The sequence below is a fragment of the Protopterus annectens genome, chromosome 8.part0, assembly GCF_019279795.1.
Source record: "Protopterus annectens isolate FY-2018-M chromosome 8.part0, PAN1.0, whole genome shotgun sequence".
NCBI lineage: Eukaryota > Metazoa > Chordata > Ceratodontiformes > Protopteridae > Protopterus > Protopterus annectens.
In genome coordinates, this window is record NC_056741.1 from 1,826,063,307 (window position 1) to 1,826,090,349 (window position 27,043).

Below are 27,043 nucleotides of genomic sequence, written 5' to 3' on the forward strand. Positions count from 1 at the left end.
ACTCATAGTCCGTAAAGACATGCCCAGATAAGTTTATAATATAAATATTATTAACTAAAGGTAAGGCATTATCTTTTACCTCATTTGTACCCCTTCTGGGAGTAAAAGTCCTTCTGAAACTGTCCTTGTACTTCGCGGACTCATTTTGCACCTTGTTTGCCCCCTCGGGAGTTATTAAACTCACTTTGAAAAGTTTGTTGATAACGCTCAGGTTGTTGTGCTGCTGGTAAAGCAGAATAATCCTCTGGGTTGTCTAATTCTTCATTGCAGGATTTGTACAGTCCATCTGAAGCAGAAAAAGAGGAATCATACATATGGGAACTGTTTTCCGGCTTCTGGAACCTCACATGATTGCGAGCCTTCTTCCTATTGGCCTTGGAAATGAACACCTTCCCGTTTTCATAGTCACGTAAATCTCTCAACAGCTTTCACTCCTTTCTATCCACCAAGTCCCCTCAAAACTTTTTAGCTTCAGATTAATATCACTCAAATAAGTATCCAGCACAGAAGTATGGGTTCCTATTGACAGGGAATTACAGATTTGTTTAATTTGTTCTTTCAATTCCTTCTGTTTAACCCTGTCACGATCTATCAAAATGTTCACCCATTCCGAAGTACACTTATGCGCTGCTGCTACCCAGCATTTATGAAATTGTACATCGGTAGCATTTTGCAGATCAAAGGGCAGATTAGGATCTTTATATACTCTTAACCCTCTAGTCCAGATATTTCTGCAGCCCCAATGAATTAAAAAAGGTAGCAGTTTCTTGCCAAATGAGTTTATCAAGTTGTTCAAATAAGACTTACTTTTTTGCGGCAAGGATGAAGGTAATTTCCTTCTGACATTCTCAAAGGGATTGTGGCAACGTTGATTTCTTTCTTGTTCCCATCCATCCCAAGTAGTACAGGAATTGGGCACATTAGTAGTTGCTGTATGAGTAGGTAAATTTCGATCAGAGGCATTAAGAAAACTGTCCAACGACATCTGAGAACCATCACCTATGGTTTCTTGAAATACACGAGGCAAGTTGTATTGGGGATCACTGGCCATGAGAAAGTGTAATAAAACCACCAATACAATTTGTGCACAGAGATAGTTGCCATCCTACTCGTATCTTGGAAGCACTTCCATATGGTGAGATGTTAAGGGTATCCAGATTATGTAACAATATCTGGGATTTAAGAAAGGAATTAAAAGTAACTGTGGATATGTTTGAGAAAAGGGGTTATAATAGAAGATTGATGGAAAAAAGCTGGAAGAAATTATGTTCTGGCTCTTCTATAAAAAAACCCAGATACTAATTCTCAGATGTTGGCTTCATATAAGATCAATGGAAAATAATTTTCTGAGCTGGTTTATTTTGTTACTACATTTGGATGTATTAGTTCTGAAATCACTGAAGAAGTGAAATATTTTTGGAATTATTTGTGCTCCTTGAAAATTGTTTCTTCCTGGTTAAATGCTAGATTAGGTATTTCCTATAGAAGGGGTAGAAACATACAAAACTTCATTGTTAAGGGGAAGTTTTGTACCTGATTCCAGGATTAATCATAACATATTCCTGATAGGAACATCTTGTTGTAACAAATGTAAAGCATGTAAACATGTAGTAAATAATTTTAACATTAATCATATTCCATTTGATACATGTTACCATTTTTCTTGTAACACAGAGGGAGTTATATATGCACTTAAATGCCCTTGCGATTTATTTTATATCGGAGACCAAGAGGGCATTTAAGGTTAGAATGCTTGAGCACATAAGAGACATTCATAATGAGAAAGAAGAAAGCTCTATAGCCACTCATTTTAAATCTTTTCATAACAGCAGTAGTGAAGGATTACAGCGTACTATACTAGAGAAAGTTAAAGTATCACTGTTTGATGAATGTCTTTAAAAAAAATGGCTTTTGACAAAGGAATCTCTTTATATTCTGAAATTCAACACTTTACACCCATATGGACTTAATGAAGAGTTAAATTGGGAATATCTGATTTGATTGATTGTTTACTTTAACATAGTATATGAGGCAAGTTTTTCTGGAATGTTTTTACTCCTTGAAGGCTTTTGTGTTGAGCCGAGATGTTAGAGCAAAAGAGTTTCTTCAGTTTTTAAATAAATTATTGGTTGATTGCATAGGTCTGTCTATCTTTTGCTTCCTTCTCCTTTTTCTCTTTCTTTCTTCCTGCCATGGCTGAGTCTGAGCCAGCAGGCTTTAGAAAGTGCACAGAGTGTGGGCATAAGCTCCCTTCCTCCGATGGCCACACTGTGTGTGTTATCTGCTTAGGGGCGGCCCATCTAGATACCTCCTGTTCTATCTGCATGGTCTTTAACCAGCGCATGGTGATAGAAGGAATAAATTGATCCTCGTGGGTCTTATCCCTTCTTCCTCTCCCCCAATACGGAATCCACTTTAGGGGCTCAAACCCCCACCAAGAAAGTGGCTGACAAGGGTAAAGATTGGACAAAAGAAAATGTTCTGTTGACAAAGTCTCTACTCTCTCGGGAGAACCTCCAGCAAAAGCCCAGCCATCTGCCTTGGCTTCTCCTCAGCTCTGATCCCCTTGCTTCTCCCCGGAGCCAGTTGGTCCCTTACCCAAGTCCCGTATCATGGCATCGTCCAGGCACCACTCCAGGCTGGGGGTGACAGCCTCTTCAGCTAGACCTGCCAGCACCGATGTCTCAAAACTCTGGATCCTTGAACCCGAGGGCTCTGGCTCCGACAGGTGGATCAGAGTCTGCACCTTCAGAAATTTCATCATGAGTCCATCAACCCATCGGAACCAGAGCCCTCAGGTTCAAGGATCCCAAGTTTCGAGACGGTGCTGGCAGACACCTGTACATTGATGCCGATGGTCACCCTGAGCAGTTCAGCTCCAGTGTCTTCAGGCCCGACTTACTCTCGGAGCTGTAGCTTTGGAGTTGGGTCTGAGGGGTTGGCTTCAGCGGCCTGTTTTTCTGAGCTGTCCCTTCTCCTCGGAGCTATGGCTCTCGACAGTTCGTCTCTGACTCCAACTTCAACGCCAAGCATGGTGAGAGTTTGCAGGGCTTTAACTTTGATGGAACATGCCTCAGAGTTGCTCTTGGATTTTCATTTGCCCTCTGTGTTCAAAAATAGTAGAGAGGGTTCCTTGAGCTCTAATGAGATCTTCAACGCTCCCCTCTTCAGACCCGACCCCTCACCCAGCTGAATTGCCTGCGCCGGATCCTTCAACTCTGTCCACCATGGGACAAGCCTGTTCCAGGAAGCTTCCAGGTGGTTCCACTGCAGGAGCAGCCCATGTTTTCTGACACCTCCCCAGAACAACCCCCTGAGGAGGTGCACAGGAAGCATACATGCAAGTGGAGGCACCTGGATTCTCATCCGGAATCCCTTACTGAAGACACGGATCTGGATGAGGGGGCTGGAACTCCCAGATCCCCACCTGAGGATGTCTCCTTTGGAGATATTATGGAGATCCTGTGACAGAAAGGTGGTCCTTCCACAAACCTAACTCTGACAAGTTTGTGTTCCTGGAAGCTTATGGGACAGGGCCATCACATTCTGGGTCCCCCCTTCTGACCCTCTGACTTGATTTCTAGCAGGGCATGAAAGGAACTAGACACAGTAGAGCCCATACCCAAACACCCCAGTAAGATTCTTAGCGAGCCTGCTGAGAGGCTTCGCTGGGCTAAAGGTGTCCCTGTCAATGCTATGGTGGTAGCAGCTGCCACGAAGAAAGAGCTGGCCCAATAGAGCTCTTCTGTCCACCCTCTGGACAGGAATTCCAGGGTGGTGGACTGGTTTGGTATGTGGGTCTGTTCTTTAGCGACCTTTTCTCTGCTCATGCTGAACTACTTGGCACATGTCATCAGGCTTCAGAGAGACCTTGTCAAGGAAATCTCTGACTCCATCCCGGGGCCCATATCTGAAGAGGACAAGATGGTGTCCTTCTCCAGAATGACCACCCTTCATGCTATTTCCAATGCGTCTATGAGGTTACTCTTGCATGTTACAGAGGGTTCCTCAAGGGTGGCCAGTTTGGGCATAGCCATTAGGCATCATGCCTGGATGAGGCTCTGCGAATTTTCAGAACCTTTCAAGGTATCCTTAATCAACATGCTCTTTGACAGGTCATCCCTTTTTAGCCCTATGGTCAGGGACAGTCTCTCCCAGTGCGAGAAGGATGGAAAGACCCTGTCTGCTGTCAGAATACACTTTTGTACCCCACAACGGCCCTTTTCTAGGAACCAGCATGGTGGTAAAAAGCTATACTTCCAGAAGTCTCAGGGGACTTTCCAGGACTCACAGGGAGACTTTTCCTCCAGAGGCATAAGGGGAAATGAGTCCAATGGCAGGTGCCGCATTCGCAGCACAGGGAGGGTCCAAGGAATCAAGGGTCATGAGATTCGTTCTCAGACTGGCCCTTTCAGCAACCCTGAAGGGTTGCCCAACTGCTCTACTCTGGAGGCAGTCGGGGACGTCTCTCCCTTCACCCAACAGCCTGGGAGTCCATCACTACCAATCATTGGGTGATCAGGGTAATATCCAAAGGTTATACCATTCCTTTCTTCCAATCCCCAAAACCATGCAAAATCCTCCGCAATGTGCCACCCCATCAAAAGGAGACGGCATCTCCAGAGATTGCAAAGTTGCTGGAGAAGTCATCCAACCCATCCCCCAAGACCAGTTCAGATTGGGCATCTATTCCGGAATCTTTTTGGTGAAAACGAGGGACCTCAGACCCATTCTGGATCTCACCTCTCTAAACAAGTCAGTTGCCAAAACAAAATTCCAAATGATCACGATTCAGTCCATTCTGCCATTTCTGCAGGAGGATGATTGGATATGGTCTGTAGACCCTCGGGACGTGTATTACCACATCACAATGGACAAGCGCTCCAGAAGGTTTCTCTGCTTCTGGCTGCGAGCCAATCATTTTCAGTTCAGAGTACTCCCATTTAGACTCACCACAGCCCTCAGGATGTTTATCAAATTGATGGCAGTAGTTGCAGCTCACCTGAGACTGCTCGGAGTTCAGGTGTTTCCTTACCTTGACGATTGTCTCCTCACTGCCCCCACCAAGCATCTCCTACAAGCCAGGGATTTTCTTCTCTATCCATCTGCAGCATTTGGCATAACCATAAATCTTTCCAAGTCGAAACTGGATCCAGTTCAGGTCATCAACTTTATAGGAGCTTGCCTGAACAGAGTTCAGTGCATGGCATTTCTACCCCCCCCCAGAGAGAATTAATTTGCTTCAGTTGTATGTGAAGCATATTTTCACCGATCATCCTCCCCCTGCTTTTCTGGTCCTCAGAGCATTGGGGTCAATGGCAACCATTACTCTTCTCCCACTGGTACGCCTCTATATGAGAGTACTTCAGTGGACCTTAGTGGTGCAATGGTCCCTCCTCAAGCTACCCCTGGACTATCCCATCAAATTTTCTTGAGTCTGCAAGGAATGTCTTCTTTGGTGGCTTCACTCACAGGATCTGTACTCAGGATGTCTCTTTCCCCCCTCTCTTCCCAAGGCCACTGTGACTAGGAACACCTCCAGCAAGGATGGGTGGGGCATTAGCTGGGTCAGATGGTCCAAGGCAGGTGGTCCTTTCTGGAGACCATTTTGTATATATATATATATATATATATATATATATATATATATATATATATATATATATACATATTTTTTTTTTCAGGATGTCTGATAAAAAAGGCACATCGGAGTTTAAGTATTGTGCTGCTTGTAAGTGAAAACTGCCTAACAGTGTTTCCCGTGATGACTGTGTTTATTGTCTGGGGGTGCTCCATCTTTTGATGCAACCCCCTTGTGTGATTTGCCAAAGTTTTAGTCAGCGCACTTTGAATGAGCTCAAAAACAAACTGATTCTGAAGGGCCTCCTTAAGACGCCCTTTTCAGAAGTCCTTTCTGCGATGGAGCTCTCATCCCCTCCTACAAAAGAAAAGAAAAGGTCCCACTCTGTCCTCTCTTCATCCTCGGGTGACTAGGGCAAGTCTCTAAAGTTTAAAGTACCGAAATTGTCTTTGGAGCATAAGTCCGCCTCATCAGCCCCAACATCTTCCTCACCGACTACAACTGTTCCTTTGTTGGCTCGTGTTTCGGCTCCGATACTGTCTACTTCACCGACTACTGATTTTCCAAAGGTTACACCAGCTTCAGCATTGAGTGCCGCTTTGGCACAGTGCACGCCTTCGATGCCTACCTCTACAATTCTGTTTACTACTGAACCTTCTGTGTCAGCTCCACATGCCCCTCCGGCACCAAGTCCTTTCACGCTTCCGACAATTTTGACACCACTGGTTCCTGTCTCCAAACTTAAGACATCAGTGCTGATAGACTCCACACCATGGACCCGATACTCTCCATCAACAGATCCTTTTCTAGGGCAAGTCTGTTCCTAGAACAACCTGACTCCCCATTGGGAGTGTCCACTAGATCCACCAGGAGCCTTTCCAAGTTTGACGTGGTGCGTCTTGTGAATCAGCTGTTGACAGCCAGGGGGATACCCACTCGGTCTAAGACCCATCCACCTGCAGGATCTGGGTTGGTTTCTCCATGGACTCCATCCTACTCTCTTCCTTTGACCATACTGGTTCCAAAGTCTTCAGCTCCAATGTCCTTTGTGGAACCCCCATCTCGGTGCTTGTAGTAGACCTCACTGTGGCTCCGGGACTGTCCCTTTGGCCTTTGGTCCCTTCAGAACCGAGCCTTCCTCAACTTCAAGGTTATGCTGTGGGCTCATTGGCTTGGGGTACAGTTTTGAGTGTGTCTACAGTTCCATCCATAGTGCTGGGAGCTCTGTCTGCACCAATCCTGGTTGAGGCTCCACCCTCTGGAGCGGGTTTGGTGGAGCTGGGTGTGACCCCGGTTCCGAGGTTGTCCTTTTCGGTTTCAAGCTTCCATCCCTCTTCAGGCAGACCTGCTTTCCAAGCTAAGGAGAGGGCACACATCTATATCACGTTATCACATCTTACTACATGGAATCACTAAAGGTCGACCTCTAGTGATCGATGTAGTAAAACATTGAATAATGCTTTAAAAAACAAAAAACAAACAAAAATAAAAACTAACTAGCGTAGGCAGGGGGGCAAGCCCTCCTGCACCCCCCACGTGAGGGGCTGCTCCCCCCACCCATGCTACTTAAATATTCCAACTGCAAGACCGCACTACATTGAGGAAAATGGAAATCTCCCCCTATGGAGATTTCCATTTACCTGCACGATGTTCTGCACTTTCGATGTTGTGGTGCCAATATCAGCTTTGATATTGTCTGCTTTTGACATCGTGAAGTAGACCCAAGGGCACTTGCTTCTGGAAGCATTACACCAATGTCAGAAACCCAGACCTCTTTTTCCCCTGAGCTACAGCTGACACAAGCCACCACCCCAGGAAACCAGGCAGGAAAATCGCAGGAGACCCCGTTACAGGGTGCCCCCTCTTCTGAGTCCTCCTCAAAGGCCCCTGCTGAGGAGCCACCATGGAAAAGATTGTGCAAGAGGAAGCATGTAGACTCCCCTGAAGAGTCTCTGACAGAGGATATGGATTTCGATGACAGGGAAGGGTCCCCATGGTCACCCCCTGATGATGTATCCTTTGGGGCATCCTTGAAATGTTGAAACAAAGGGATGACTGGAAGCCCACTAACCCTTCTGAGGAATCTGTGTTTCTCCAGGCTTTCCATTCCCAGCCATCCACCTCTTGGCTGACCCCATCTGCGGATGAGCTGGTACAACTTGTGGTGCAGGGCGCCTGGAAAAACTCTGATTCTGTTGAGTCGATCCCTCAGAGACCTGACAAGATAATATCTCCCCCGAGGAAAACCCACATAGGTCTAGAGGTTTACCAGTTGATGCTGTGGTGGTGGTGGCCACGGAAAAGGATCTCGCCAAAGAGAGCCATACTGTTCATCTGCCCAACAGGGAGTCCGGGCTTTGGACAGATTAGGGAGGCAAGTTTTTGCTTTAGTGACATTTGCCATATGGTCGCTGAATTACTTGGCACATTTTATGAGGCTCCAAAGAAACTTGGTTTCCGAAGTCTCTGGAACTCTTGCAGGACAGGTGTCTGATGGGGTAAGAGACAAAGTTGCCTCGCAGCTCGCAACCCTGGAATCGATCTCCAATTTGTCCATGAGGTTTCTCTCACATGCAACCGAAGGGGCAGCTAGAGAGGTAGGTTCAGGCATAGTTATGAGACCCCATGTGTGGATGCACCTCTGTGACTTCATGGACCCTTTCAAGTATTCCTTCCTGAATGCTCCAATTGAAGCATCTTCCCTTTTTGGCCCCAAGGTGAAAGACATCCTGTCCAGGTGTGAGGACGGTAAGACCCTGTCTGCTTTAGGTCTATGCTTTTCCAATCCACAACGTTCCTTTTCCAGGAACCAGAGAAGCAGGAAAATGTGGCACAAAAAATCTCAGGGTCCTTTCCATGCCACACATGGCAATGATACCCCCAGGGGCAGAGGGGGTAACAATTCTGTAAGATGCCCTTACTGAGGCAGTGGGGGTCCGCGTAATCAGGGACCCAGGGATTCTTTCTCTGGGCAACTTTACCAGTGCTCCTGAAGTGGCCCGATTGCTTTCCTCTGGAAGCCATCGGGGGACATTTCTCTCTGCACCACCCTGCCTGGCAATCAATAACTTCCGACGTTGGATGCAGAAAATTATAACCAGAGGCTACACCATTCCCCTCATCACTTATCCAAAGATTCCGACAAAACTTCCCAATGTTCCACCCAGTCAAAGGGAAGAAGCAGCTGCAGAAATAAGCAAGCTGTGTCAAAAAAGAGTCATCCAAATAGTCCCACCAGACCAGTGCGGATCCGGATTCTACTCGAGAGATTCTTTTTGGTGCCAAAAAAGACAGGGGACTGGAGACCAATTCTGGATCTCAGCAATTTGAACAAGTCCATTGCCCAAATGAAATTCTGGATGGTCACGGTTCAGTTCATTCTCCCTTTTCTAAGAGAAGGCAATTGGATGTGCTTGATAGATCTCAGGGATGCGTATTACCACATCAAAATGGGACAAAGCTCCAGGAGTCAACTCTGCTTCTGGCTAGGAGCCAATCACTACCAATTTTTTTTGCCCTGCAGTTCGGACTTTCTACAACCCCCCAAAGTGTTCACAAAGTGCATGGCAGTGATCACAGCTCACTTGAGACTGCAAGGAGTCTGGGTGTTTCCATATTTAGACAATTGGCTCCTTACCGGCCCCACCAAGCATTTTCTGGTAGCAGCCCTGCAGTACACTCTTTCCCTGGTGAGACTGTTGGGAATAATAAACTGGAAGAAATCCAACCTTGCTCTGACCCAGTCCATAGAGCTCATTGGAGCAGTCTTCGACACCCGTTCTTGTCTGGTGTCCCTCCAGGTTCACAGACTTCAGAGACTGGGGGTCCAGCTCTGGGTGATACTCTGTCAAAACAAAGCCCCAGCAAGGGAGATTCTTCAGCTTTTAGGATCCATGGCAGTTGCCATACCGATGGTGCCTTTTGTGAAATTACACATGCGAATACTTCAATGGCTTCTGTTATCTCAGTTGTTTCCAAATCACCACCCTCTATGCTTTCAGATTCAGATAACCAATTGTTGCAAACAGAACCTTCTTTGGTGGAGGAGGCCAGAGACAGAACTTTGGAGCTGCCCATTCCATCCTCCCCAACCTAAGGCCATTGTGACTATGGATGCTTCCCTGATAGGGTGGGGGCAGCCATTTTCAGGGAACGACAGTCCAAGGCACATGGTCCACTATGGAGGCCAACCTGCATATCAACGTTCTAGAACTGAGAGCGGTGCTGTTAGTGTTGCAAGTATTCTAATCTGTTCTTTCTTCTGGGATGATCGCAATTCAATCAGACAACATGTCAGTAGTCTGGTATGTCAACAAGCAAGGAGGAACCAAATCCTATCCCCTATGTCTCGAGGCTTTGAAAATTTGGCAGTGGGTGATCGCTTCCAACCGCTTTCTGATTGCAGCGCATATCCCAGGGAATTCCAACGTGATTGCAGAAGAATTGAGCAGATGTATTCTCCTGCCACACAAGTGGTTCCTCAATCCCAACATAGTGGTGAAATTCTTCAGCCATTGGGGCCAGCCTTGCTGTGACCTATTTGCCTCCGCGTCCAACAACAAATGCAGCAGCTATTTTGCACTATTTCCCCTCACAGAGGGGAGTCCCCAAGGGATGCTCTGATTCAAGATTGGCCCATGAGACTGCTATATGCCTATCCCCCCATTCCTCTGATTCCCCAATTCATAAAGAAAGCTATTCGGTTGAAATGCAAAGTGATCCTCATAGCCCCTTTTTGGCCCCAACAAGTTTGGTTCCCCTTCCTTCGGCCTCATCTACTATGTTGACCATGGATTCTGGATCCTTTTCTAGACCTGATTTCTCACCTCCCCCCCCCAAGGGTTGTCACCCAAACCTATCCAGTCTCAAGATGACAGCTTGGTTTCTCCACTTCCTTTAATCGCCAGGCAGGATAGCCTTCCCTCACCTGTACGTGATATTATTCTGGCCTCACACAAACCATCCACCAGAAGACTATCTCTAGACAAATGCAAGAGATTCTCTATTTGGTCTAAGAAAAAAAGGCTAGACCTGTACTTGGCTCCAATTACAGCAGTCTTACAATATCTGTCAAAATGTTTCAAGGATGGAACTGCAGCTTCTACCATATGAGTACATCTAGAAGCTATTTCTAGCTTTCATGATGGGTTTGATAATTCTCCCTTCATTTCTGTTAATTTATGCAAAGCCTTTCTAAAAGGGATCTCGCACATTAGGCCTCCAATCAGACAACCTACAGAGTCATGGAACCTCATGCTAGTTCTTCAGTCTTTAACCCAACCTCCTTTTGAGTCTGGAGCAAAGTGTGACCTCAAATTTTTATCTTGGAAGTCCCTTTTCCTTGTAGCCATCACATTGGCCATATGAATTTCAGAACTTCATGCATTATGCATTATTGTTGTTGTGTCTTTTGGCTTTTCTTGGTTAGGGGTCGCCACAGCGGAATCTCCGTTCCTGTAATGATAAGACCCTATTTAATCTTCCACAAGAACAGAGTATCACTCTGGACAAACCCTTCCTTTCTTCCCAAAGTTATTTCAGATTTTTCCATCAATCAAAGCATTCACCTGACAGTATTTTTCCCACATTTTACTAATAAATGGGAATACTGTCTACACTCTTTGGATGTGCATAGACAATTAAGGTTTTATCTAGACAGAACTAAAGCAGTACATAAATCTGACCAACTTTTCATTTCCTTCTCTGGACCTAGAATGGGAAATTCCATCTACAAGGTGACTTTATCTAAATGGCTTAGGGATTGCATACACTACATCTATTCACTTGCAAAAAATCCTGTACCACAGAATGTTAAAGCCCACTCTACCAGATCTATGGCAACTTCTGTAGCCTTCCATTCGATAGCCTCTATGGATGATATTTGTGCAGCAGCCACATGGGCTACCCTCCACACTTTTATAAATTGGATGCGGTCTCCAGAGGGAGAGCTGCCTTTGGCTCAGTGGTGCTCAAGAACGTTCTTCCATAAGGACCGCCCAAGGAGCACAAGGTAGCTGGGGATTCTGTCCCATTAGTGATAAATGAAAAGAAGATTAACAACATCAGATAAAGAAGTTATGTCTTACCATAACATTCCATCTGTGTTGTTGATCTTCTTTCATTCATCACTTCCCACCCTCCTTCCCCCTCCAAAGGCTCCTGGGGGATAATTTAGGCCCACGTGGTGAGTCAGGGCATTTGCGCAGAAATGGCCTCTGCTTTACTAATACTGGGCAAACTCGATCTAGGGTAACAGGGAGAAGGGAACTATGGGTAAAACCTTAGTTTGAGAGTTTTTTGGCTGGCGCAAGCTTGGTATTAGGCCGACTCATTTCCAAGGATGGAACCGACAACCCCATCCATGGTGAATGAAAGAAGATCAACAACACAGATGGAAAGTTATGGTAAGACACAACTTCTTTTTCTTTAAGATCAAACATAATAAGTCACATTATAAGTCAATTTTAAGGTTAATTAAACTAGGTTGATCAAGTATATATTGCCTGAACATTCTAATACCGTCATCATTGGAAATACAAGTAAACAGAGAGTTTACATCAAGAGTAACTAAATAACAAGTAGGCATATAATGATTTTGACTCCATTAGTATAGTACTTCAAGAAATTCAGTACTGTCTTTAACTATTGTAGTAGACGTATAGAGCACTTGTTTTAACTTATTTTCCAAATATTTCAAAATGGGTTCATTGATCCACCCACATGCTGAAACAATGGGATGAAGTGGCGGGGTCAATAAAAGATTTATAATTATAATAACTAACTTCTAACAATTTATTCATAGATGCAGTGTAATGTGAATTTAAAGAAAAAGTTCACCATTTAGAAAATATGATGTATAGCTTTAAATGGCTGCAATGCCAACATCTCTCTTTTAATGCATACATCAATTTAAAAATTGTACCAAAGGGCTTATGGATTCTAAAGCTACCTACTTATAGATACACTTATCCTCAATTACTTAGAAGGTGGCAACATCTTAATCTGCAACTGTCCTTTCAATATATGCTCTTAATGAATGAGTATTTTGAACCGACTGAGCAGCAGTATAAAACTGAAATTATGAAGTTGTTTGATGAGCTTACTAGTACTCTAGAGAACAACATACATTCATTGCTCTTAAGCAATGTGATTGACAAATTTGTACAATATGAGCAACAACTTATGGAAAGCAAGAAAAGAAAACTCAGATGTGATTTAAATGATTTTTGGGCTGGATATGTTTTTTCCTGGCCCAAACCATGAAAAAAACAATCAGAGAGAAGCCCCTGACAAGCAATCCACTAATTCATATCCAGTGGAGTATTCAACTGAAGTAAGTGACTTCACCTCAGTTTCAGACAAGGACAAAATGGCAATGAAAGCCAATGTGCAAACCTTGTTTCAACGTCTTGAGTGTGAAAATGTGAATAATTCTTCTAAAGCTATTGTTGATGCTACTTTAGTTTCAGCTTTGGATCCACTGGAACTTCCAGATGACATTACTTCTGCTATAGACAATGAGGATAATGCGGTTTCCAATAAATCTATAATGAAAAGACATTTATTTACAAAAGATTTTTGTTCATTCTCATGGAACCATTTCCTATTCCACCAAAAAGGAAACCGATAACAGACAACCAGAGAGAAAGAAGAGCAAAATGACATAGAAACAGGTAGTATGCAATCAAATGTTGTGGTTAACCTCTTGGACTATAGACTATTTGATTGTGAGTTAAAAGTTCTAAATAAAGGGCTTACATTTGTCCCAGCAACCACAATGAATGTTTCACAAACTGTTAGGGATTTTAAGCTTTTTGTCTGTAAACTTAATTTTAAAGCTTTTTATCACTAACAGTCTTCTCCTGGACAGTTGTTGCCTAGTAAATATAAGAGGAGTAGTGTTTTTAGACCACCCACAAATCATATCATCACGACATTTGAAAAGCTTGTAGAATGTGATTTGTACAATACTTTGCATATTAAACCAGGAAAGAAAGTTTTTTATAATTTAAGCAAGGAGGAAAATGCAGCTATACAAACTCTGCGTAATAATAAACATATTGTAATCGAACCTGCTGACAAGGAGGGGCATAGTGGTAATGATTATAAAACATTACACTGCATCTATGAATAAATTGTTAGAAGTTAGTGATTATAATTGTATTGCTATTACTTCTGTTTGAAGCATTATTAAATGTGTTTCCCTTACTTTGTGTAACATGTTGCAACAGAATAGAATAGATAAAAAAAAATATTTGACTACTTTGAGGTAAAAAAAAACAGTAGTTCCTGTGATTTATGGAGTTCCAAACATATCTAAATCTTTGGTTGACCTGCTGCTTCATCCCATTGTTTCAGCACCCATTTCGAAATATTTGGAAAATGAGTTAAAACAAGTCCTCTATACTTCCACTATGATAGTTAAAGACAGTGCTGAATTTCTTGAACTACTATGCCAATGGAGTCAAACTCATTCTGTGCTTACTTGTTACTTAGTTATTCTTGACGTAGACTCTCTGTTTACTTGTATTCCCAATGATGAAGGTATTAGAATGTTCAGGCAAGATATACTTTATCAACCTAGTTTAATTAACCTTAAAATTGACTTATGTGACTTATTACATTTGATCTTAGAGAATAATGTTTTTTATTTCACAAAAAAGACTATAAACAAGTAACAGGGGTAGCCATGGGCACCCAGTAGCAAACACATATGCGAACATAGTCATGAACTACTGGGAGCTTAAAGCAATATTAAATAATGAAAGAAGTTATTGAAAAGAAAATAATCTTTTACAAAAGGTACGTTGATGACTTATTTTTTATTTGGGATGGCTTTTTGGTTAATTTAAATGAGTTCATTACATACCTACATAATACCACAGCATTTTTAAAATTTAAAAAGAAGATTCATTACCGAACTATTGACTTGTTAGATATCCCTTTAAAGAAAAATTGAACAGGTAAATTGGAAATAATGTTCTATAAAAAACAAGTAAAAAAATGTACTTATTTATCTAGAGATATTATGCACCCTACCTATATGTTTCACAACATAATGTTAAACGAAATGGCAAGGGTCAGTAAGTTGAACACACAAAATGACATTCTTGAAGAACAACTGAACCAGATGGTAAATGACTTTGAGGTACAGGGTTACCCTAGATGAAGAGCGATGAATATTAAAAATGAACTATTGAAAAAGAGGGAATACCAATATCACCCTGTTTTTTCTAATGCATATAAGAGAAAACAAAATAGTAATAATAATACATATAGGAAAGAAACAATAAACTGTAGGTATATTTTAACATATGACCAGAATACAAATGCTATTAAGGATATTATTAAAAAATATTGGCCACTCTTGTCACAGGTTCCTGAATTACGAGATGTTTGTTTAGAAAAACCTTTATTTGTGTATGTATAGGAGATGTGCTACGTTGCAAAATAGACTATGTTACAAAGAACAAAATATTTATAACCATCAGAATTTGAGTAATGTCAGAATGCATAAATGTTATCAATGTTCCCTCTGTAAATATATTCTTACTGATACAAATTTTACTGACCCAGTGAGAAAAATTAACTTTAACATCCATGCTTTTGGTAACTGTGAAACTAAAAACTTGATGTGTATATATATATATATATATATATATATATATATATATATATATATATATATATATATATGGCTAAGTGCATGAAATGCATTTTGTTTTACATTGGTAAAACTAATCAAATGTTAGAAAATTGTGTTAGCAGTCATGTTTGAAATAAAAAGAAAAATTGTAACAAATACTCTTTATAAACATATATCAGAAACAGATGAGTCACATAATTTCAAGTTTTGTATCATAGAGAATATTTATGACACTATGAGAGGAGGCAACATAATAAATATAACAGAGAGATGTGAGAATAAATGGATTCTTTATTTTAGGGCTTTTTGTCCTCCTGGCTTAAATGGATGTTATTCCCTAAAACCTGAACTTAGACATTTACATTACTTTATCAGGTGAAAATCTTTATATAAAAAAATGTTTCTTATAAATGTTTTTAAATGTTTAAATTTTTTTTATGCATTTTATATGCATTTGTTATATACATATTTTTAAATGAGCGTATTTCCACCTATATAATTTTTATAGTTTATTAGTGTAGGTATATGTGGGATCCGCGGTGGTGCAGCGATAGCATTGCTACCTCACAGCAAGAGGTTCTCCCATTCGATTTTTGGCTGGAGTGCGGGGAGTGCCGTCTGTGTGGAGTCTGCATGTCCTCCCCGCGGTTGGGTGGGCGTTCGAAAGACATGCGTAAATGGGCGTGCCTTCGTTGAAGGTTGAACGTTGAGCTGGCACCTCCGTGTTCATGAAAATCTACTGCCAGTCATTAGTAGACCGGAGTTCCGCTGTGGTGACCCCTAACCGGGAAAAGCCGAAAGACAAACAAACAGTGTCGGTATATGTACCTTTAAATGAATGTTAGCTTACTTTTTAATGCACACTAATTGCAATGGTAATTAAAGTGTTGATAAGTTGTATTTAAACTGATTAGTTTAATTCTGAATGATGCCTGAGGAAGCAAATTTGTTTTGTGAAAGTACTATTGCGTTTGTATGTACTAGTGTTGTTCATTAAATCTACTAAGTTCTGTTTGTGGTTTTGTTGGAGGTTATTTTTGTTGTTTGGACATTTATCTGTGTTGCTACATCAGTTTGTTGGCAGGTTATTCTATTTTTACATATTCCTAGTGGCTATCACCTCTGCTAAGAGGGTTTCAGAACTTCACTCTTTATCCATAAAACCTCATCTGTTTTTTCATAAGGATAGAGTCTCTCTTTGCCCTAATCCCTCCTTTATGTCCAAGGTTGCTTCAAAGGGAAGCATTAATCAGGTTATTAATCTTCCTGTCTTTTTGCCCAGTTTCCAAAACAGGGGAGAATACAAACTTCATTTACTTGATGTTCACAGACAGCTGCGTTTTTATTTGGACAGAACAAAGTCTTTCAGGAAAACAGACCATTTTTTGGCTCCTTTGCTAATTCCAGACTTGGAAGACCTATCACTAAAATGACTTTAAATGGCTCTCAAAGTACTTTGCATTGATATACTCGAAAAAAGGCATTCCTCTTCCTAACCAGGTCAAAACATATTCCACTAGATCTGTATATACCTCTACAGCCTTCTGGTCTAGAGTGCCTATTGATGACATTTGTTCAGCAGCTGTGTGGCAGTCTTCTCATAACTTAATTTACCATTACAAGTTCGACATCTGTTCCAGGAGTAGGCCATCCTTTGGCCCTGCCGTGCTTTGGAACATCCTTCCATGAGGGCCACCCAGGCCTAATGTAGCTGTGGACTCTGTCCCGCTGGGTGAAAATCAAATGAAGTCAACAACTTCAGATAAAAAAGTTATGCTCTTAACATAACGTTCCATCTGAGTTGTTGCTTCATTTGTCTTCAACCTTTTCCACCCTCCTTCCCCCTTCCTCAGATCCAGGGAGGATCTGGCAGAAGTAACTCAGGTCCTTCTCTTTCCTTGTCATCCAGGCCCTGAGGTGTTCTGTGGATAGTGTTCTATGGATGGTGTGGATAACTTTGCTGGTGTTTGGTGGAGGACGGATCTGAAACCCGCAGGTTGAGGATAAATGAAGCAACAACTCAGATGGAACGTTATGTTATGAGCATAACTTTTTTTTTTTTAGATTCTACTAAAACTTTACCAGTGATGGTCTTTCACTTAGGACCCCCTGTTCCTTTCTGTCTGTTTGCCTGTACTCTAATATCAATCCTTGATAGAGAAGGCAATCTCTAGCCTGCAATCCAAAAGTACTCTCGGCCTCTTCACATTCTGTTACCTTTCCCTCTCAAATTATTTTCTCCCAATACCTTGGTTCCTTTGCCAGTTTTCTCCAGTATAGTATTGTAAGAATTAAGCCAACATGGTAATAAAGAAAGGATATTCCAGCCCCCTGTTACCTATTTTCTGTACCCTAATTTCACTCATCCCTATCATCAGAATCTCCTTTCTTCATAACCATGTTGACTTAGTTCTTAGAATACTTTCTGATAATTTATGAATATAATATTCTGTATGGTTATTGTTATTCTACTTAAGGATCTGCATCCAAAATCCCAATTTCTCTGTATTTCTTCAGCCCCCCCCCCCCTCCATTTCATCATCATTACCTTTTTACTTTGTATTATAGCTTGCTGCTTGTGCTCTGGGAGGGAAGAAGGCAAGAGTTAAGTGGTTTAAGTTGATCCTTCCAATAGAAGAAGGTGGTTTAGGATTACTTAATTTGAAGGGATATTTTAGAGTTATACAGTTAAAACTCACATGCATAACACAAGCAGAAGGTTATAATTCAAAATGGGAAGGGATGATGATGAATGAGGGGATATTCAAGAAACAGAGTGGGATTCTGGATGCAGATCATACCTCTCAACCTGGAAACATCAAAAATCTGGACAAGGCCCATGAAAAATAGGTACAAATCTGTACGCTGATTAACATAAAATTGCATACATCATTAAGTAACCCCGCCTACTCCAGTGGAATTGTGGGATACCAACTTTCCAGTGCAAACTGAAGAGCAGACAATCAAAATATGGCACCAGAGTCCCCCTGCAGCTATTCCAATGCCCCATTACCTGACTATTTTTCCCCATTTACCATAACACTAATGTGTGCATACCACTTTACCTCTACAGTGATTATTTTGATTTCATTTTTTTACACAATACACAAACACTTATAGATATCTGCTAAACAAAGCAACGCTGTCTCACATAAAATAGACTTGGCATTAAAACTTCTCTGGCCTTGAAACTCACATTCATTGAAACAGCGTTGAAAATCTCACATTCATTGAAACAACATTGAAACCCATACCACATCCAATGAAAATGCATCTGGCCAGTGGTGGATAAAGATTACCTTTGGGCTGTTTTTAAATCATAGGCCCCTGGCTTGCACACAAAACAAGAAAAATTACTTTATTAAATTATATTCCTTGTATAATACAGCACACTTGTTAGAAGTTAGAGCGCACTTTAAAATTTATGTTTGAACGTTTTTCCAGCATCATAAAAGTCTGCTTCCACACACACTATATATAATGACAGTAGTGTAAGCTATAGGCATCTTGCACAGCTTCACGCACTTATTTTCAGTTTCAGGTTTTTTTGGGGGGGGAGGGCAAAAGGCCAAAAACTAGGGACGCATTTTAAACATTGCTTGTATAATTTTGGAAAGTTGCTAGAATAAAATGTGTTACTGCCATGTATTTCACTGCCAAGTGTTGAACCCAGGCCCCTGTGTGCATTACAGTCAGAGCAACATACCACTATGCCAAATCATCAGTTTCTAGAAAGATAGGAAGACTGAAACTTAAATGGCCATCATTTAGTGAATTCAGTTCTCACTTCTCACCATAGCTCTCAACGTCTTAGCACAACAAAAAATCTGAACAAAGCCAATAATAAGGGTATACAGCCCCAAATTAGGGACAATTTTCAAATACTGATCTTATAAACTTTGAAAATTGCTAGAATAAAAGGTTTTGTGTTCCCATTTATTTTCTGAAGAATATGAAGTCTGAAATTCAAATGCCTTTCATTATTTAGTGAATTCAGTCCTTCAGTGATTTGCCATTGCCACAAAAATCCTGAAAAAACACAGATTTAATGAGAAATAGAACAAATATATGAGGCATAAATTCACAGGTGGTGGTGGCTAAGGACTTTAGGCTTTTTTTTGCCTGTACCCAAGGTACAGGGTTTGAACCTGAGTACCTCTAGCCACCAGGTGTATTGAGTTTGGGGCATTTTCACACATGGCATTTCTGCATTAGGTTTAAACATTTATGAAGAACAGATCTCAGATACAAACATCAGGCCAATAATATGGCATAAAATATAATAAATAAACCATATAATATATAAATCTATATATATAATATAAACCAGTCCAGAACATGAACAGGGAGTCTTTACAAGGTTTAATCATATTATTGTAAGGCTTTTTACCTACTCCATAATCATGTGCATAAACAAATGGATCCACTTTGTGCAAGACTATGAACTGTCCCTATCTATTTTGACAGCTGTAAAACTGAAAGATTTACAAAATGCAACTAGTCAGCAGTTTCGGCATTGCCATGCAATATGTAAATAATACCTATATTTTATTGTGTGTGTGTGTGTGTGTGTGTGTGTGTGTGTGTGTGTGTGTGTGTGTGTGTGTGTGTTTGTGTCTGTTCCTTCTCCCTTGAATACAAAGTGCAATACAAAATTTAACTGCTCCAGTGGGGCTCCCAACCATTCCATCCATATGGATGAAGCTTGACGTAAGTCATTTTCTGATATTTCTGAATAGTGATTATTACAACTGAAAGGAGATATGTTGTTAAAATGTGTGTTCTATCTAACAAGATCTCAATTTTGCTTTCTGGAATTATGTCAAAATACACACACGCACATGTACACGCACACACACACACACACACACACACACACACACACACACACACACACACACACACACTCCAAAGCAGAAAAGGCAGCAATTCATTTTATAAGAAACCTGAAAGCAGTCTCTTCAATTCCATTTCACAAAGAAAAATACGGCTCCAAAGCAGTCTCAGCAAAAGCAATTCTGTTTCAACTCAGAAAAGGCAGCAATCACTTTCATAAGAAATCTGAAAGCAGTCTCAGCAATACGGGATGGCTCCAAAGCAGTCTCAGCAAAAACAATTCTGTTAATCAACTCAGAAAAGGCAGCAATCACTTTCATAAGAAACCTGAAAGCAGTCTCGGCAGTACGGCTCCAAAGCAGTCTCGGCAAAAGCAATTCTGCTTCAACTTTCATAAAGAAAAGAAAAATACACAATTCTACCTGAAAGAGTTTTGGCAAATAATTCTGTTTCAACCTAAAAGCAAGCAGTCTCGGCAAATACCAGCAGAAAGTGCGTCTCGGCTTCAAAGTTTCCTTCAGCTAGTCCAAAAGTGCTCGCAGCTAAAAACTTAAATTCAAAAGCAGAGACATCTCCATGCTCGCAGGCTGATGGAGCTGACATCATCACACTCATGATGATAGCTCGAAAGCGCGAAAAGAAAATACTTTTTAAAAAAAATCGGGAATGAAGGGGTGCCACTCGGGAATTGTGGCACCCCATTATTTGAACCCCAAAACTCAGTAAAAAACGAGTAATTCGGTACAGTTGGGAGGTATGATGCAGATTTTTAAGAAGAATGATAACCACACAGAATTTTATATACACAAGGTAGAAGAAGAAAGTATTGTAAGAACTAAGCTAACATGCAAATGGAGAAAGAAGAGTTTGCCAGTAGGGATGATTGCAAGTAAGAGCTCAGAAAATAGGCAGTAGGGGGCTGGAATTTAGTGGGAAAACTGGGAAAGTAACCAAGATATTGGGAGCAAATATCTAGAGAGAGAAAGGTAATAGAGTGGGATGAGGCCAAGAAGATGTTTGGACTGTAGTCTAGAGTCTGCCTTTTCTAGTAGAGGTTGATATTAGAGTACCGACAAAGGGAAAGGAATAGGGGTATCTCAGTGAAAGACCTGCTGTGGTAGTTTTTTTATTCAAATGAAGAACAGAAGCTGCTGTTAAAAAGGATAATTAGTAGGGCATATGAAATATTGCATGATAGCTATAAAAATAAATCAGACAATGTTAGAAAATATTAGGAAGAGAGACTGGAAAAGCAATTTACAAGTGAACAATGGGAGGATGTAGTTATGGTTCCCAAATATACAACAAAACACTGAATGTTGAATATTTTACGATTTTTGCTTGTAAGTGTTTGCACAGGCATTTTTATACCCCAAGCAGACTTCAAAAAAGTTTTTCTCAGATTGATAGCAAATGTTGAAGGTGTGATGGAGAAGGAAGAAGTAACTGGGAATGTGTTTTGGAAGTGTAATGAGTTGACAGAATTAAAAAAATTCCCAGTAGAATACTTTGTCAAAAATATTGAGCAAGCAAATGGCTGTAGCTATGGATTTTTTCCAGCTGGGACACAGGATCTGAATTGACTTGACATAGTAAGGCCTTATTAAGTTTAGTTATGTTGGCTGCGAAAAAAACCCCTAAAAAATGGAAATCAAAGTCTAAACTAACTGTTTGTGAAGTATTGGATATTATAAAAGAGGTAAAAATAACTAGAAGTGGGGCCTTTAGAAAAGGGAAGAAGCAAATTACATAGAAATAAGTGGAAATTATGGGAACAATACATACAGAATAATGCTGAGGGGAGTGAGATTTATGGGAAGGTAGGAATTCATCAGTTTATGTAATGTTGGATTGATGATAATTACGAAGAAAAGATATGTGATGTACAATGTATATAAATGGAAACAAATGTTAATATAATTAAAAACCCCAGTGCCAAATTAATCAAGTCAAAGTAAAACGCAAAAGGACTTTAATAACACTCTGGTGCCTTGGCTTGAACTTGACATCACCCCGAGGGAGCTAAGGGCATTTAAGACCCCCTCTACCCCTTTCAATATTACTGATGAGAATGATAAAAAATTTTCAGAAGAGATGGCTCACACATCAGTGTGCAGTGGAATGGGTGACTATACATGTAGAAAGAGATGGGGTAAAATAGTGTAAACTTAAGGAGGAAATTAATTCTCTTTGCTCAGAATTAATAATACAACTTTCAGCCCCCCACTTGGATAATTTTTTAAGTGACATTAATGAGAAGTTAAAAATGTTTGAGCAAGAACTTGTTGATAGAAAAAAGACCAAATTGAAGCATGATCTTTGTGATTACGAACATAATCTTGCCTTCCTTTGGAAAACCAATTGCAAGTCAGATCAATTGGATGCACATTGGCTTCCTTTTAAGGAGCAAGTAGGTCTAACACGGTTTCCTTTGTATCGCCACATGGTACTGGATATTTGACTGGAGTAGATAGTGATGACCAGTCATTTCCACCTTTACCACCTGCTGAAGTACTGGTCAGTCATCTTCAGTAATTTTGTGGTTCACCCAATGACAGTCCACCGGTTTACAATGATAGGAAATGGGGAAGAAACCAGCATGAGACTGGTAATTCATTATACAGAGAATACCAAAATAAATGTGATAAACGGCAGTAATATTGACTTATAATAGTAACCAAGGTTCATTGGTTGCAAATATTCTGGTTATTCTTTGTCTGACACACAATTGGCAGTTTTGGACTGCGGGTTAAAATGTATACCAACAGTGCTTCCAAGACTTCATGTTCTTAAATGTGAAATTTTTAAGTTAGTTTATAAGTTACATTTATTGTATTTTTTGACTTCTCTAATAAAGATAATATGTCTGAATTATTAATGCATGAACAAAACATAACATCTGAAAGTTTGGACGAGTGTAAAGATATTTTCACTCGTGTTTTTCAGACTTGGGAATACTTTTGATGTTAATGCTTATTGTTCTTTAAATTAGTTTGGTGTTAAAAGTTTTTTTATGCCACCTTTTTTACATGATGGAATTAAAATTTTTTCAAGCATGTTGAATTATGTAGTTGAGAGAGTGTATAACACCTTTATGGAATCTAAATATAGTATATGTTATAATTTGAGGATGAATGGAGGAGTTTAAAAATGTTATCTGAACAGAATAACTTTGTTATTAAACCTCCAGATAAAGGAAACAAGATCATAATTATAAATTACAGTATGTACAATATCTGCATATGTGTTATAACCATTTAGAAGATAGAAATGTCTATAAAATTGTAGATATGGATATTTATGAACTTGCTACTTCTAGGTTTGATGAACTATTACAGAAGGGCTATAGACTAGGATATTTTTCAAAGGAGGATGTTGAAAGGAAACTGCTAGTGCAGGATTGTGAATAAGGTATATTTTATTGTTTCCCGAAACTAAATAAGAATATGTTTAATCCACCAGGATGACCGATGGTTTTGGCTTGCAAGTCCTTTTTGTATAACATAAGATTTTCTTCATGAAATTTTATATACTTATGTTTTGAAATTTTCTTCATTCATTGAGGATTCTGGTGACTTTTTAAACAAACTTTTCTGATGTATGGACTGAGGATATGTTTTTTATAACAGTAGACATTAAAAGTTTATATACGACTATTAGTCATAAGGTTGGAATTGAAGTTTTGTATTTCTTTTTGAGTGATGCTCATGTATATAATTTTATTATAGAACTATTATATTTTTGCTTGACGAATAACTTTTTTATATTTAATGAAGTTGTTTACCATCAACTACAAGGTACGGCTAGGAGGGCATCCTTTTCCCCCATGTATGCCAGTATAGCTGTGGGCCTGTTTGAGACTGGTTTCTTTATCATCACAATTTTTTTCAGCAATACATTTTCAAATATTATCAATACAGTGATTATTTCATTTTTATTTGTAGGGGTGGGAGGATTAAATTATGTTCAGGAATTTTTTGAATCAAAACAGGATAATCATTTTGGCTTTTCTTTTGATGGTCTTCAGTATGGTAGAAATATTACTTTTCTAGATACTAATTTGTCTATCTGCATGGAGGGGAAGTTAAGAACAACAGTCCACAGGAAATTCAATGATGGGGGTCAGTTTCTTCATCAGAAGATGTCATCCTCCACATTTATTATCTGCACTTCCATATGGTGAGTTTATTAGACTTAGGAGATTGTACAACAATGACTTGGACTTTTTGCAGGAGGTTCGTAGGACTTCTGCCATGTTTATTTCAAGAGGTTATGATAAAAAAAATTTGATTGCCAGTGTTAGGGTTTATCGGGGAAGTAACACTTTAAATGTTATGAGTAGGTTTTCTTTTGCTGTTGTCGATACACAGGAGAATAACTGCAACATATATCATGATAAGAAAAGGAAAATGTATTTTTTATTTTGCAATTTTTAGTATTTTTAGTGAACAATTCATTTCCTTAGTTAAATGTTACTGGGATTTATTGCTAAAGTTTAAGGAATTAGTGAAATTTTTGGATTATTTCCCTTACATTTCATACTAACTTGGCAGAAGTTTAAAAGATATGCTAGTTCAAAAATCTTTTTCTTTACCTTCTAATATGTTATCTAAAACTGCTGTTGATTTAGGTATCTTTTGTTGTAGTAATTGCTGCAATTGCCAATATATTGTAAATTCTTTTTCATGTATTAATAGCACTTTCTGTCAAGCGATTGATAGGTGCCTGCAACACTCAGGGCATTATTTATGCTTTAAGGTGCCCTTGTCATCTTTTTTATATTGGTCAGAACAAGAGAAAGTTTTAATTAAGATTACAAGAACATATTAGGTATATTAAACATAACAAGCTCGATAGTCCTGTTGCACAACATTTTAGTAGGTTTCATAACTCTAATCCTTCTGGTTTAGAAGCTACTGTTCTAGAAAAAGTGTATTCTAAACATATTACAGATTCAGTTCTTAGATAGAAGTTGCTTTACAAGGAATCTTTCTTTATTTTAAACTTTAACACCTTATCCCCCATATGTCTGAAATGTTGAATGCAATTGGAAGGTTTTAAATTGAATGACTGTTTAATTATTTAATTGTATAATTGATTGTATTTGAGCTATAAATTGTGAATTTGTACTCAAGGTTTTACTCCTTGAAGGCTACTGTAGCTGAGGTGCCAGAGTGTTATTAAAGTTTGTTTGCTTTTTACTTTGACTTGGTTCACTTGGCATTGGGTGTTTTTAGTTTTATTTTTTAGTTTAGTTTCGTGTTTTACAAATGTTAATATCATTTGTTTTCTTTTTAGTTAAGGTATGTTTGACTGTGTCTTAAGTGATAATTTAATAAAGATGTTTTAAAAAATTAATTAAATACAGCTTTAAAAACACTTAACATTAAGGCTGCCGCAGGAATTAATGGGATATCTTATGTTTTTTATACAAATATGCTTGGCAAACATTGATTTTTTTTAAATGTGTTAAATGAATGGATGGAAATAGAGTTAGTAGAGCAATATATATGTGAAGGTGTGATATGATGTGTGTGTGTGTGTGTGTGTATATATATATATATATATATATATATATATATATATATATACACACACACACACACATGTATATATACATGTATACAAACATGAGATTAGAAACTGTAGACCTATCACATTCAGCAATGTTGATTATAAAGTCTCTTTTTAGATTTTGTAGATTATATTACATTCAAATTTTTTTCAGCAAATTTCATACAGGATTTTTTGGAGTTGCATAGAAACTAAGCAGAGATATGTTTTATTTTTCATATAGGAAATAGTAGATATGAGTAGTTATAAGCTTTTCTGGATTTTATCTTGACAACAAACAACAAGTGTTAGCAAGTGCTTGCTGACAGTTTGTGCCATAATGCTAGCAGCTGTCCTCTTGCCAAGGCCAGATACTTGATCCAGTCGTATGTGACTTCTCTGCCAAAGGATTTGTCTCTTTTTTAAGGTGATATATTTGAACCTCAAACTGTAGTGTGGTGGGAAAGTGCATCTGAAACAAGGTGAATCTGTGAAGCAATTTCCCATGATCATAAGTTATTTTTTTATGATTGATGTAAGTCACTGCACTGGGTCTGCAAAAGTATCAGAACAGTAAATCTGATGGAAAATGAAGACAACCTAGGTTAATTGTTTATTTATATGGACTGAAAGGAACACTGAGTCCCTGTGGTTTGAATATGGGAGCTATGTCAAAAAGAATGTGCCCAGTAAAAAGTCTGTGTAAATGTTTGTTATAGCACCTGCCCATTTGTGTTGTTAATCTTGTCAGAATATGTTAAATCTTTGAGGCACAATTCCACTGCTAAAAATTATAGTTATTAACCATTTTTCCAAATTAGGAAGGTATCCGAGATATGTGTACATTCTTGTAGCAAAGGACATTTGTTGGGTATAATGTTAAGTCATGGTGTAGGTTTTAGCAGATATTCAGTGAATCTGAGTATATGACTTTCTGTTGTAGTGGGCCAGCATTAAGGTGTATAATTCCACAAGAGATGAGGGGATTGGGCTAGATGTATGTACTTTCTGAAGAATTTATACCAGAGATGCATATACATTCATAGATTTATAATTTACTTCTCTTCAGGCCCTAAGGCCCTCAAGGAATACAGACTTCTTACAGTTAAAACTGAATTTATAGTCATCCATCCGATAGTAACTCATTCCCTCCAATGGAGCTGTGGAAGCTTGCACAGTAACTTCCAGTGGGTGGAGCTTTTTGATGGAATCAAATTATGTTCTAATATTTCAAACAAATGTTCATATATCGAACCATGGAGGTTACTATAGAAGTGTAAATGGCAAGCTTTTCAGGAAAAATTATTTTGTAGTGGTGGTATTCTTTAGGTTCTAGGTTTTAAACTGGATTTTATAAATCACAGTAAATGGGTCTTTGTCAGAAGAATAAAAGTTCAAAAGACTGAAAATGAAAATATCAAAAATAT

At 39.4% G+C, this 27,043-nt stretch overlaps 1 protein-coding gene across 1 annotated transcript in view; it reads left to right on the forward strand.

The window, feature by feature from the left end:
- Positions 1 to 27,043, forward strand: part of FCSK (fucose kinase) — a 1,855,962-nt gene that overhangs the window by 860,991 nt on the left and 967,928 nt on the right. The window lies entirely within an intron of this gene.